The following is a 15,214-nucleotide window of genomic DNA, read 5'->3' as shown; positions in this document are numbered from 1 at the left end:
GTACTTTAGGCTGGGGAGTGTTCTCTCCCCATCTCAGGTTGATGTGCAGCCAATGACTTGAGCACTTCAGGTTGAAGAGTGTTCTATCCCCATCTCAGGTTGACATTAATGAGACAAAAAAAATTGTCTGGACAAGCCCATTGGAATACAAAATTGTTTTTTGAGTTCTCAGGAAACAGTAGGAAAGGGAAGACATAACACATCTAAGACTACCCCAAAGAGAAGCACTTATGAACATTGAAATTGACCAATGCTTCCATTTGAAGTGAGCTGAGTGAGTTTCCTTCAGCAACACTTGTCAAATTAGAAGTGTAACAATAATCAGATGAGCAAGTTGTGTAAAACTAGCCCAACAAGTTGCACTTACTGCTCTGTAATGACAGGTCAACGCCATTGTTAGGGTATTGATCACAACACAGAGAAAAGCTGGGTTATCTTACAGTTTTATCCAAATGTAGATACATGTAGAGAAGAATGCTACCATTAGACAGCTACCCCAACAAAAAGCACTTACTGCACTACACTTAGGGAAATGTTCCTGTTAGAGTTGCCACCGTGGCATTTCGTCTGCAAAGTCAAGTTTACTAAACGTACTGGGTGCCGCTCACTACACTACTGGGAAAAGAGAGTAGCTAAAGTTGAAGTATAATTCGTAATGAAGATGTTAAGGTCATTTGATTACAAAAATACCAGTTCAATTCTGAGGAATGTGTATGACAAAGTAGAATAGACACAGATTAGATGACCCCAAAGAGAAGCACTTAGGAACAATGAAATCAAACAATGCTTCTATGTGAGGTGATCTTAGTATGGTCCCTTCAGTGGCACATCCAGAACCGGACTTGTATGAAGACGAGGAGATGAAAAAGTCACGTAAAACTACCCCAACAAGTAGCACTTACTGCATTGCCAAGTACAAGTCAATACCATTGTTAGGGTACCGATCGCAACACTCACACAGAAGAGCTGTATTAGGCCTACCCTTGATAGGATCACCTACTGTTTACTCCATCAAGACTCCCTTCCTCCAGAGCCTTTTTCTGAAGTAATGCCCAGGGCAAGAGGTTGCCCTTTGAACATGCTCAGGAACTCCACTGCCACACCCACTTTTGCATACCTGTTGGCGAGAGTATTAATGTGCAGCCAACGACTTGGGTACTTTAGGCTGGGGAGTGTTCTCTCCCCATCTCAGGTTGATGTGCAGCCAATGACTTGAGCACTTCAGGTTGAAGAGTGTTCTATCCCCATCTCAGGGTTGACTTTAATGAGACAAACAAAATTGTCTGGACAAGCCCATTGGGATACAAAATTGTTTTTTGAGTTCTTAGGAAACTACGGAGCCCCTCTGGGGTCACCTAGGAGAAGAAAAAAAAAAAAGAGTAATCCGTGCGCACAGTTTAGTAAACTGTGGCCTCAGATTCATAAACTGTGCGCACAGTTTAGTAAACTGTGGCCTCAGATTCATAAACTGTGCGCACGGTTTAGTAATCTGTGGCCTCAGATTCATAAACTGTGCGCACGGTTTAGTAAACTGTGGCCTCAGATTCATAAACTGTGCGCACGGTTTAGTAAACTGTGGCCTCAGATTCATAAACTGTGCGCACGGTTTAGTAAACTGTGGCCTCAGATTCATAAACTGTGCGCACGGTTTAGTAAACTGTGGCCTCAGATTCATAAACTGTGCGCACGGTTTAGTAAACTGTGGCCTCAGATTCATAAACTGTGCGCACGGTTTAGTAAACTGTGGCCTCAGATTCATAAACTGTGCGCACGGTTTAGTAAACTGTGGCCTCAGATTCCGCACGGATTTATAATCACTCCGCACCTGACGTAAACTGAGCTCCCTACTCCTGCCCGTCCGCGGCTCATGTTCGGCAAGTTCATACAGTAAGCATCCCACTTTCCCAAAATTCACGTTGTTGTAACTGGTAAGTAGACTAATGTTATAACCTACATAAATTACACGTATTTACATTCATCCAGGATTATATTACTGTAACCGAATACCGAAATCTGAAGCAAGCCTACACTGACATTTTAGCAGTGTTGATAGCCTAGCCTAGGATAATGTTAGCCGACAGCCTGCCAACGCTTAGCTGTAGCCTACGGTACTGTAAATATGTCATACCTAAGCCCGACGGTATAGTGCTCTAAATCATAGAGTAAAGAGTAGCTAGTTGTAGACTGTCATTGATTTATGAGTCTAAACTTTGAGTGAAAATGGGGAGTTAGCTATAAATTTACCTAAGTACAGGCTTATTTGCATTCACTCAGGATATTCAAACGTTGCAATTAGAACATTGAGTGTTAGGTTGTTGAATAATTGTCTGGACAATTGTCTGGCTAGCTACCAGCTCCCAAGCAGCAACGTTTATAGATGAGATTTTGAAATTCTGTAGACATTTTTACCAATATATTGCATTAGGCTACACAGATGTTTATTTCATGTAGGCTACTTAGACTGGGCTAGATATTTTTGGATAAATTAAGATTACTTTAGTTATGCATATAGGGAGAAAATAGAATAATATAATTGAGTGGAATTGAATTTAGTGTTGCTAGGATTATAAATCAACGTTAAAATAACTGATGATCACTTAACTGTACCTTTTGCATGGTTACTTATTGTTGTATCGTAAGGAGACCAGCTAGCAGCGTAGTGTAACTTCAGACCTTTACTTTCATTCAACTCCTCCACAACAACTGCGCATGTCATTCATACAACCTGGTGTTGTAGGCTATATGTTACTGCCACCTACTGGAATGATATAAACATGCATTTAAGACTACACCACATATCCCTCTCTTTTAAGAACAACAGTCCTGCAACAAACCATGTTTTAAATCAACACTTGAATAGTAAACAACAGTTACTTGTCAGCATTACTAACTGAAATTAGCTTCTGGACTATAGCATATCAATTTTAAACCAAAAGTGCAGTTACAAACGTTTAACTAAAATCAGTTTCTCAGAATGTCAGTGCTTCTACCATAGAGTAGTTAGTAACATAACATGAACAGCACATTTACCATTGCAGAATAGAAACATTCACTTTAAATCGTACAAAATAAGAAATAGTCCATTCACATGCTTTAAGTTAAAGAAAATGTGTAACAGTCCATTGATTCTCAAGTGGAAACCTTGTGAAAGTGTAACTGTCCATAACTCATACCACCACATTTATGCAGTTTGTCTGTTTTTCCTCCCCAGAAATTGGTTCCCAGCGAACTTGTGCCAGTAGCCTTCCGCTCTGTAAGTCAGAAGTGTGTTTATTTGATTCTTCCTCTCATCTCATCCATCTTAGCTGATGCATCCCTACCCCTCACCATTTGTCTTTCCCTCTGTTTATTCACTTTTCACTACTGTTCAGTTTTGTAACTCAGAAATCTACAGTAGGCTATTACTGTAGGTATTCAAATACATTGTTGAGGTGAGGAGAGGTCTGAGTCCATCTACAGCTAGTGATGATGCCATACCTTTTTTAGTCACTGAATTGTATTCTTTGATAGAATGGATGAGTTGGATAAAGAGTGGATCACCTTTTTACGTGAGCAACGGAGGTTGGATGAGAGGGTTATCTCAACGTTCATCAATGAAAAGGTATGCAATGTTAGCTAGCTGTAAAGGAGGTATAGATTAAGGTCACCGTGACCTCACTTTTGGCCTTGTCAATGTGACATTTCAGGAACGGCTTGAGGAATTGTTTTCACAATTCGCTACTTGGGACTCATTTAATAAAATACATTAAGCCTTCACTACATACGTTTTTGAGTCTAGACAGAGGATGTAGGCCTAAACAACAACCTGACTCTTGTTGGCGGGGCATACATCCACAAAGCAGTATTTCTAGTTGGAATATTGTAGTTTCCAGACTGGAAAAGGGATTGGGGCACACACACAAGACTTTGGAAAGAGGGTGAGGGCATGCAAAGAGGGTGAGAGGCACAAGTTCCATAATGTTTTTGTTTTTCAGATTGACTGCTATGCTGTCCATGGGATGACAGATGACGAGCTAATGAGTTATGTACCCAAGATTGGAGACCGGAAAGCTATTCGGCAGTACTGCAGAAGAGAAGTAGCTGCACTTGAAGGAACCACCACAACTGTCTCCAAAGCTACAGAAAGGTTGATGTCCAAACTAAAACAAAGACGGGGCACTAAAAACACTGAAGATGATTATTCTGGAAAACAGGCCTGCAAAACCAAAAATACTGAAGGGGATGATCGCGCTGGAAAACTGTGGGGGAACAAAAATGCTTCCAAAGTGAAGCGCACTTACCAAATGGGGTTGTTTGAAGAAGTTGGGGGCTCTTTCAATCAAGTGAAAGGGAAAAGAGGAGGCGGCACTAGACACCTAAAAGCAGAAAAGAACACCACAATGGCAGAGTTGGTTGAAGTAGGAAAAGCCCTTTTTTCCCTCACGGGAAAAGTAAGCTTGGTGATTTGAATGAATTTGATTTCACAATTAGGGACTTCACCGAAGTGGAGCTTGATCCATTGCTGAGTCTGGGTCAACTGTATGAAAGTCTAAAAGTAAAAATGTTGAGAGTCTACCTATCTTGTAAAGCAAGGTCTGACACTGGAACACCTTCTCCGCCTGCAGCTGTTTCTCCGCCTGCAGCTGTTTCTCCGCCTGCAGCTGTTTCTCCGCCTCCAGCTGCCTCTCCGCCTGCAACTCCAACTGGATTTGGTTCTTCACCTGCTTCTCCACCAGAGTTTGATTCTCTACCTGCTTTTTTACCTGGATTTGGCTCTCCACCTACTTCTCCACTTGGATTTGGTTCTGCTCCTGCTTCTCCACCAGGGTTTGATTCTCTACCTGCTTTTCTACCTGGATTTGAATCGCCACCTGCAACTGCTTCTCGGCCTAGACTTGCTTCTTCACCTCCATCTGCAGCTGCTTCTACCTCTACAGCTGCTTCCACAGGGAGCAGGCACCCCATTATAGTTGATGAGGAAATACAGATAGGCTACTCCTTCATGGATGACACCATCAGTCTGGATGATACCCTACCACTAGATAATATATCATACCCTCTGGAAAGTGCAACAGTTGAACCTCCCAAGGTCACAAAGCTAAGGCTTCACAGGGGAAATGTGTTTGAAGAGTTAAATGCTGCCTGTAAGGATGGTCGTCTATCTGTTGATGACACTCTCTTGGAGGTGGCGATGGTTCTACCCAATGGTACCACAGAGAAGGGAGAAGACACTGGTGGAGTCCTGCGTGATGCTTTAAGTGAATACTGGGAGACCTTTGTTATGAAATGCACTTGCGGAAACGCTGTGAGAATACCTATGACAAGACATGACATGACAGATGAATGGGAAAACGTAGCTAAAGTTATGGTCATAGGCTACAACATTGCCAATTATTTCCCTGTAGTACTGGCCAAGCCCTTCCTCTTCTACTGTCTTGGACAAAAAAGCATGGATGATGACCTGTTTTCAACGTTTTTAGAAACAGTTCCCACTGAAGAAAAGGACGTTTCTGAGCAAGCAATGAAGGACTTCAAATCAATTTCTGGAACAGAGGAATGGATGGATTTCCTAGAGGCACATCATGTAAAACGTCTTGTCACCGAGGAGAATGTCAGGAAGACGTTACTTGAAGTGGCACACAAAGAAATAGTGCAGGATCCAGCATATATAGCTGACTGTTGGAGCACTGTGTTGAAAGGGCTGAAACTGCCCCCAGGGGGAATGGATGAAGTGATGACCAGCCTCACTCCTACAAGCAGGAAGGTTGTAGCCAAGCTACAGTATGAGAACCTCAACAAAAGAGAACAGGAGATTCTGGATTTCCTGAAGAAGTTCATCAGGACCTGTAGCGAAGCTCGGCTCAGGAAATTTCTCAGATTTTGCACCGGTAATTCTGCAAGAAAGTTTCAGTTATTTGATAGTATTAACCTGTTCCTTTGAAGTCTGTTCAGTGCTGTAAAAATTTATTGACTAATACTAATCAGTCAATTGACTAATGGGTGGCAGCCATACCATTTTGTGTTGTCTTTAATAGGTGCAGACCTCCTGGTTGCCAAGGAAATCCACATCCGATTTGTTGAGCCAAAGAGTACCTTTACAAGAAGCCCCCAGTCCCACACATGTGGGTGTGTGTTAGAAGTCCCAAACAACTATGGATCATACCTTGAATTGGCAGAAGAGTTCACCAGCGTCCTTGATGCAAACGTGTGGGTGATGGACATTATTTAGTGGTAAGTGTCAGGTGTGTGAGTTCAATGTACATGATTGGGTATGTACATCTACAACTGCATGTAGTTCATGTTATGCTTCTCTATTCTACTGTAGGTAATTCACCACTTCTCTGGAGGTCCCCAGGAAACGGTGTTGTTGTGGCAGAATGGCACCTTCATTCTCTCTCTTTCTGTAATTCTGCTTACCCTGAGTTTCTTTCATGTTTTGTTATTAACAGTATATCAGGGTCCTCAAACAGCATGCACATTAGTCAATTATTCAACAAAAAAGGGGACTTTATTTATTTTTTGTACATTCATTTTATTATTTCCACTGCCAGGGTTCAGTTTACCCTGAGTTAGTTTCATGTTTAACAGCATATCAGGGTTCTGATTAACTGTATATCAGGGTGCTCAAATAACATGCACAAGTCAATTATTCAACAAAAACGTGGCATTATTCTTTGTCATTTATTTGATTATTTCCAGTGCTAAGGTTCAGCTTACCCTGAGTTTCTTTCATGTTATGATATTAACAGTATATCAGAGTTCTCAAATAACATGCACATTAGTCAATTTATTAAACAAAAATGTTTTGACTTTAATTTTGTTTTGCCATTTATTTGATAATTTCCACTGCTAAGGTAAATGCATTATATTCTGTAGTTTTACTCAAGATACTGACATCCCAGGTTTGTCCATCACCCTTTCAAAATAATAAGAGTCTGAGTCTATGAAGAGGCTGCTTGGAGCTGGCCCATGTGAATGTATTCCAGAGCCTGGTGATGGTCCTCATATGAATCTCACTCAACATTTACAAGTGCAGACAATTCTTCCCTCAAGGAAATGTAGAGGTCAATTGCCATGAATGCATCCACAGGAACATGGAGATTGTTTTGTGCCATTATGTGGGTGCACAGGGTGAAAACGTCCTCATCACAAGCTATGTCATGGCGGTGGATACAGTCGCCTTCACAGTTGGTACGATTTTCCTCCGACACTTGACACAGATAATCGCCTGTGCCATACAATTCAGGTATGGTATACATGACATCCGGGCGACCGTGGGGAACAAGCTCATTCCTTGATGGACGAATCAGATGGCTGTTCCAGGTCTCCTTAACTGAATCCAATTCATCCTGCGGACATGATCAGAGTAATACCAAATCAAATTACAAAATTGATGGATTACTGGGAAAAGTTTAGGCCTTTTATTAAAGTATAATCATAGGCCTGTTGGTTAGAGTATTTTAGGCTATACATGTCTACACCATCCATTGTTGATGCCACTTACCTGAATCAAACCAAGGAAGCAGAATAAGATAAGGTTCTTGTCCAAGAAGTCACCATCAAACTGACCTTCATCTTTGAGTCTGTGAAGATGTTGGAGCCAAAACTCCACACACTCTTTACGAAGAAAGCCCCACCAGCTCTCTATTCTTTGATTGCTCGTGCTTTTACCATATATAAAGCTTTTGTTACCACCATGAGCATCATCATCATTGCGACGTAGGTAACGTTGTATATCCCGGATCGTACTGTTTTCTGTTCCCATATCTGCCCTCAGGATACGGGAGCATCCACCAAGCTCCTCTACTGTCTCCAGGTAATAACCTCCTATAACTTTGGGGTCACTGCTGGTACAATATGCATTCAACCATAACATTCTTCGGGAGAATCCGTCTATAGCTCCATTGATGCATATACCGAAAGGCTTCAATTTGTCATAAGAATCAACATGCCATACAAAATTGGGCCCTTTGGCAAAGTATGCTCGTCTGCTCAATCTTCTTTTTCTTCTGAGTGTTGTGCCCTCTGGGTCAAGAGTGGAGAGAATTAAGCGGACATCTTCTTTCCGTACACGCAACCCCCTTTCTTTGCATTTAGTGAACATCCACCTGTACCCATGCAGAGACCCTGAGCCTTGGAGCTCCTCCCTTATGAACTGTAGCGTTTCTGTTAAGCTGTCAAAATGTCGACGAAACAGTCCATTCTTCTTCAGGATTCGTTTGAGGGTTTTCAAGCTGAGAACAATCCTGTGTTTTGTGCTCAAAATATGAACAATGTCCTTGTAGTTCAGGCCCAGGTTAAAGTATAGTTGTATTAACTCCAGCTTATCCATAGGAGGATGAAAAAAGACTGCTGATGAGAACTTAGGGTGGAGGGAGTTGATTCGTCCAGCTTTTCACTCAAATATTGCCTAGAGAGAAGCACAAAGAAGAGGGAAGATGAACAATGCTTATTCATGCTGCAATAAATCAAATCTAACTTGGGGGGGTTTAAATAAGTGTTATTCCACAAGTACAGGAACTACAGGTATACATTTTACCTGAAGATAATACACATATATAAAGTACACATATATATTACCTTACCCTATATATATATATATATATATATATATATATATATATATATATATATATATATATATTGAATCAGTTCTTCAATATCTCAACATGTACTAGAAGATACTCAAAGAAGATAATAATATTAATATCACAAAGCACATACAGTACACTCAACAAAGATTTTGGTATTGATAGGACTAGGCGGTTCTGCCTTGAATGGAGACTCCAGGGACCCAAGTACCCAAACTGTGTTTTACCTCCTGAATATGACACCTGGCAATACAATACTACCGATTTCCACTACATGAGGCTTTGTGAAGACAAAGTCTTTCCCCATGACATGTATCAGTGTATTGGCAAATTCTACCATTGGGCACAGTTTAAAATTAATTAAAAACAACTGGTCTCCAAATGACCCCCCCCATAAATAACTTATAACTCCATTATTTTATAGGCTACAGTAGTCTTAAGTGTAGCCGACTACCACCAAACTCCCACTAAGACAAAGCAAATCACTGCAAATACTGGATTTAGTAGGCTCTGCCTCAGGCTACTATCAAGCGGCTCATAATGAACGCCCCCAGTTTGGATGGCCAATCTATTACCTCGAAATGGACAAGGCATCAAACTAGGTTGCGTTTCATGACAATCGCGCTGGCAGTCATGTGACATATGCACACACTTCTAAGGTTTGGCTTGGTGTTTATTGTGGCACTGACAAGAGCTGGCTATTTCAAGTCATTGCATGCTTGATATCACGGCAAAGCCTTATTTGTATGCTTGCAAACGATACCAAACCTAACTAGGTACGAGCGCGCAGTGGATGCGCATATGCGATTCAGTCACATATTTGGGAGGGGGTAGGGTAGGCCTACATTTTAAATCCTAAAATGTTGAAATTATTTAAAACATATGGGCCCCCTGTGCAATCTGCCACGCGCCTACAGCAGACCCAAACAATCAATTCAAGAACTATAATAACGGTATAACATAAGAACTGAAGCACAATAGAACAGCGCAACCCATAACTGACTACACCGCCGATGAAAGCTATGTAGGCTATCGTGCCGGACGGGTGGCTGGCAACGCTGAGGTTTTTGCATGAAAAACACAAACAATGCACAGTAAAACGTGGAAATTATAAAAGCACAAAGCTTAATATCTAACTTATATCACTATCAAAGAAGTTGGCTTACCCATTGCGGTCCAGGCTATCAGCTGCAGTTGAATACAGGGAAATGAAGGCGAGACCAGTTTACGCAAGTGCGGAGTGATTATGAGGGCAGGGCACGGTTTATGAATCTGAGGCCACAGTTTACTAAACCGTGCGCACAGTTTATGAATCTGAGGCCACAGTTTACTAAACCGTGCGCACAGTTTATGAATCTGAGGCCACAGTTTACTAAACCGTGCGCACAGTTTATGAATCTGAGGCCACAGTTTACTAAACCGTGCGCACAGTTTATGAATCTGAGGCCACAGTTTACTAAACCGTGCGCACAGTTTATGAATCTGAGGCCACAGTTTACTAAACTGTGCGCACAGTTTATGAATCTGAGGCCACAGTTTACTAAACTGTGCGCACGGATTACTCTTTTTTTTTTTTCTTCTCCTAGGTGACCCCAGAGGGGCTCCGTAGGAAACAGTAGGAAAGGGAAGACATAACACATCTAAGACTACCCCAAAGAGAAGCACTTATGAAAATTTACCAATGCTTCCATTTGAAGTGATCTGAGTGAGTTTCCTTCAGCAACACATGTCAAATCAGAAGTGTAACAATAATCAGATGAGCAAGTTGTGTTAAACTACCCCAACAAGTTGCACTTACTGCTCTGTAATGACAAGTCAATGTCATTGTTAGGGTATTGATCACAACACAGGGAAAAGCTGGGTTATCTTACAGTTTTATCCAAATGTAGATACATGTAGAGAAGAATGCTACCATTAGACAGCTACCCCAACAAAAAGCACTTACTGCACTACACTTAGGGAAATGTTCCTGTTAGAGTTGCCACCGTGGTATTTCGTCTGCAAAGTCAAGTTTACTAAACGTACTGGGTGCCGCTCACTACAGAATGATACCCCAACTTAATAGCACTTTCTATGATTTGGGAAAAGAGAGTAGCTAAAGTTGAAGTATAATTCGTAATGAAGATGTTAAGGTCATTTGATTACAAAAATACCAATTCAATTATGAGGAATGTGTATGACAAAGTAGAATATACAGATTAGATGACCCCAAAGAGAAGCACTTAGGAACAATGAAATCAAACAATGCTTCTATGTGAGGTGATCTTAGTATGGTCCCTTCAGTGGCACATCCAGAACCGGACTTGTGTGATGACGAGGAGATGAAAAAGTCACATAAAACTACCCCAACAAGTAGCACTTACTGCATTACCAAGTACAAGTCAATGCCATTGTTAGGGTACCGATCGCAACACTCACACAGAAGAGCTTGATTAGGACTACCCTTGATAGGATCACCTACTGTTTATTCCATCAAGACTCCCTTGCTCCAGAGCCCTTTTCTGAAGTAATGCCCAGGTCAAGAGGTTGCCCTTTTAACATGCTCAGGAACTCCACTGCCACACCACTTTTGCATACCTGTTGGCGAGAGTATTCATGTGCAGCCAACGAATTGGGTACTTTAGGCTGGGGAGTTTCCTCTCCCCATCTCAGGTTGATGTGCAGCCAATGACTTGAGCACTTCAGGTTGAAGAGTTTTCTATCCCCATCTCAGGTTGACTTTAATGAGACAAACTAAATTGTCTGGACAAGCCCATTGGGATACAAAATTGTTTTTTGAGTTCTCAGGAAACAGTAGGAAAGGGAAGACATAACACACCTAAGACTACCCCAAAGAGAAGCACTTATGAAAATTGAAATTGACCAATGCTTCCATTTGAAGTGATCTGAGTGAGTTTCCTTCAGCAACACATGTCAAATTAGAAGTGTAACAATGATCAGATGAGCAAGTTGTGTTAAACTTGCCCAACAAGTTGCACTTACTGCTCTTTAATGACAAGTCAATGCCATTGTTAGGGTATTGATCACAACACAGAGAAAAGCTGGGTTATCTTACAGTTTTATCCAAATGTAGATACATGTAGAGAAGAATGCTACCATTAGACAGCTACCCCAACAAAATGCTCTTACTGCACTACACTTAGGGAAATGCTCCTGTTAGAGTTGCCACCGTGGTATTTCGTCTGCAAAGTCAAGTTTACTAAACGTACTGGGTGACGCTCACTACAGAATGATACCCCAACTTAATAGCACTTTCTATGATTTGGGAAAAGAGAGTAGCTAAAGTTGAAGTATAATTCGTAATGAAGATGTTAAGGTCATTTGATTACAAAAATACCAATTCAATTATGAGGAATGTGTATGACAAAGTAGAATAGACACAGATTAGATGACCCCAAAGAGAAGCACTTAGGAACAATGAAATCAAACAATGCTTCTATGTGAGGTGATCTTAGTATGGTCCCTTCAGTGGCACATCCAGAACCGGACTTGTGTGATGACGAGGAGATGAAAAAGTCACGTAAAACTACCCCAACAAGTAGCACTTACTGCATTGCCAAGTACAAGTCAATGCCATTGTTAGGGTACCGATCACAACAATCAAACAGAAGAGCTTGATTAGGACTACCCTTGATAGGATCACCTACTGTTTATTCCATCAAGACTCCCTTGCTCCAGAGCCCTTTTCTGAAGTAATGCCCAGGTCAAGAGTTTGCCCTTTTAACATGCTCAGGAACTCCACTGCCACACCACTTTTGCATACCTGTTGGCGAGAGTATTCATGTGCAACAACGACTTGGGTACTTTAGGCTGGGGAGTGTTCTCTCCCCATCTCAGGTTGATGTGCAGCCAATGACTTGAGCACTTCAGGTTGAAGAGTTTTCTATCCCCATCTCAGGTTGACTTTAATGAGACAAACAAAATTGTCTGGACAAGCCCATTGGGAAACAAAATTGTTTTTTGAGTTCTCAGGAAACAGTAGGAAAGGGAAGACATAACACACCTAAGACTACCCCAAAGAGAAGCACTTATGAACATTGAAATTGACCAATGCTTCCATTTGAAGTGATCTGAGTGAGTTTCCTTCAGCAACACATGTCAAATCAGAAGTGTAACAATAATCAGATGAGCAAGTTGTGTTAAACTACCCCAACAAGTTGCACTTACTGCTCTGTAATGACAAGTCAATGCCATTGTTAGGGTATTGATCACAACACAGGGAAAAGCTGGGTTATCTTACAGTTTTATCCAAATGTAGATACATGTAGAGAAGAATGCTACCATTAGACATCTACCCCAACAAAAAGCACTTACTGCACTACACTTAGGGAAATGTTCCTGTTAGAGTTGCCACCGTGGTATTTCGTCTGCAAAGTCAAGTTTACTAAACGTACTGGGTGCCGCTCACTACAGAGTGATACCCCAACTTAATAGCACTTTCTATGATTTGGGAAAAGAGAGTAGCTAAAGTTGAAGTATAATTCGTATTGAAGATGTTAAGGTCATTTGATTACAAAAATACCAATTCAATTATGAGGAATGTGTATGACAAAGTAGAATAGACACAGATTAGATGACCCCAAAGAGAAGCACTTAGGAACAATGAAATCAAACAATGCTTCTATGTGAGGTGATCTTAGTATGGTCCCTTCAGTGGCACATCCAGAACCGGACTTGTGTGATGACGAGGAGATGAAAAAGTCACGTAAAACTAACCCAACAAGTAGCACTTACTGCATTACCAAGTACAAGTCAATGCCATTGTTAGGGTACCGATCGCAACACTCACATAGAAGAGCTTGATTAGGCCTACCCTTCATAGGATCACCTACTGTTTACTCCATCAAGACTCCCTTGCTCCAGAGCCCTTTTCTGAAGTAATGCCCAGGTCAAGAGGTTGCCCTTTTAACATGCTCAGGAACTCCACTGCCACACCACTTTTGCATACCTGTTGGCGAGAGTATTCATGTGCAGCCAACGAATTGGGTACTTTAGGCTGGGGAGTTTCCTCTCCCCATCTCAGGTTGATGTGCAGCCAATGACTTGAGCACTTCAGGTTGAAGAGTTTTCTATCCCCATCTCAGGTTGACTTTAATGAGACAAACAAAATTGTCTGGACAAGCCCATTGGGATACATAATTGTTTTTTGAGTTCTCAGGAAACAGTAGGAAAGGGAAGACATAACACACCTAAGACTACCCCAAAGAGAAGCACTTATGAAAATTGAAATTGACCAATGCTTCCATTTGAAGTGATCTGAATGAGTTTCCTTCAGCAACACATGTCAAATTAGAAGTGTAACAATAATCAGATGAGCAAGTTGTGTTAAACTACCCCAACAAGTTACACTTACTGCTCTGTAATGACAAGTCAATGCCATTGTTAGGGTATTGATCACAACACAGAGAAAAGCTGGGTTATCTTACAGTTTTATCCAAATGTAGATACATGTAGAGAAGAATGCTACCATTAGACAGCTACCCCAACAAAAAGCACTTACTGCACTACACTTAGGGAAATGTTCCTGTTAGAGTTGCCACCATGGTATTTCGTCTGCAAAGTCAAGTTTACTAAACGTACTGGTGCCGCTCACTACAGAATGATACCCCAACTTAATAGCACTTTCTATGATTTGGGAAAAGAGAGTAGCTAAAGTTGAAGTATAATTCGTAATGAAGATGTTAAGGTCATTTGATTACAAAAATACAAATTCAATTATGAGGAATGTGTATGACAAAGTAGAATATACACAGATTAGATGACCCCAAAGAGAAGCACTTAGGAACAATGAAATCAAACAATGCTTCTATGTGAGGTGATCTTAGTATGGTCCCTTCAGTGGCACATCCAGAACCGGACTTGTGTGATGACGAGGAGATGAAAAAGTCACGTAAAACTACCCCAACAAGTAGCACTTACTGCATTGCCAAGTACAAGTCAATGCCATTGTTAGGGTACCGATCGCAACACTCACACAGAAGAGCCCAACAAGTTGCACTTACTGCTCTGTAATGACAAGTCAATGCCATTGTTAGGGTATTGATCACAACACAGGGAAAAGCTGGGTTATCTTACAGTTTTATCCAAATGTAGATACATGTAGAGAAGAATGCTACCATTAGACAGCTACCCCAACAAAAAGCACTTACTGCACTACACTTAGGGAAATGTTCCTGTTAGAGTTGCCACCGTGGTATTTCGTCTGCAAAGTCAAGTTTACTAAACGTACTGGGTGCCGCTCACTACAGAGTGATACCCCAACTTAATAGCACTTTCTATGATTTGGGAAAAGAGAGTAGCTAAAGTTGAAGTATAATTCGTATTGAAGATGTTAAGGTCATTTGATTACAAAAATACCAATTCAATTATGAGGAATGTGTATGACAAAGTAGAATAGACACAGATTAGATGACCCCAAAGAGAAGCACTTAGGAACAATGAAATCAAACAATGCTTCTATGTGAGGTGATCTTAGTATGGTCCCTTCAGTGGCACATCCAGAACCGGACTTGTGTGATGACGAGGAGATGAAAAAGTCACGTAAAACTAACCCAACAAGTAGCACTTACTGCATTACCAAGTACAAGTCAATGCCATTGTTAGGGTACCGATCGCAACACTCACATAGAAGAGCTTGATTAGGC

Source organism: Borostomias antarcticus, assembly GCF_949987555.1.
Source record: "Borostomias antarcticus genome assembly, chromosome: 20".
NCBI lineage: Eukaryota > Metazoa > Chordata > Actinopteri > Stomiiformes > Stomiidae > Borostomias > Borostomias antarcticus.
The sequence above is the reverse complement of the archived record's forward strand: the minus strand, read 5'-3'. Positions refer to the sequence as shown.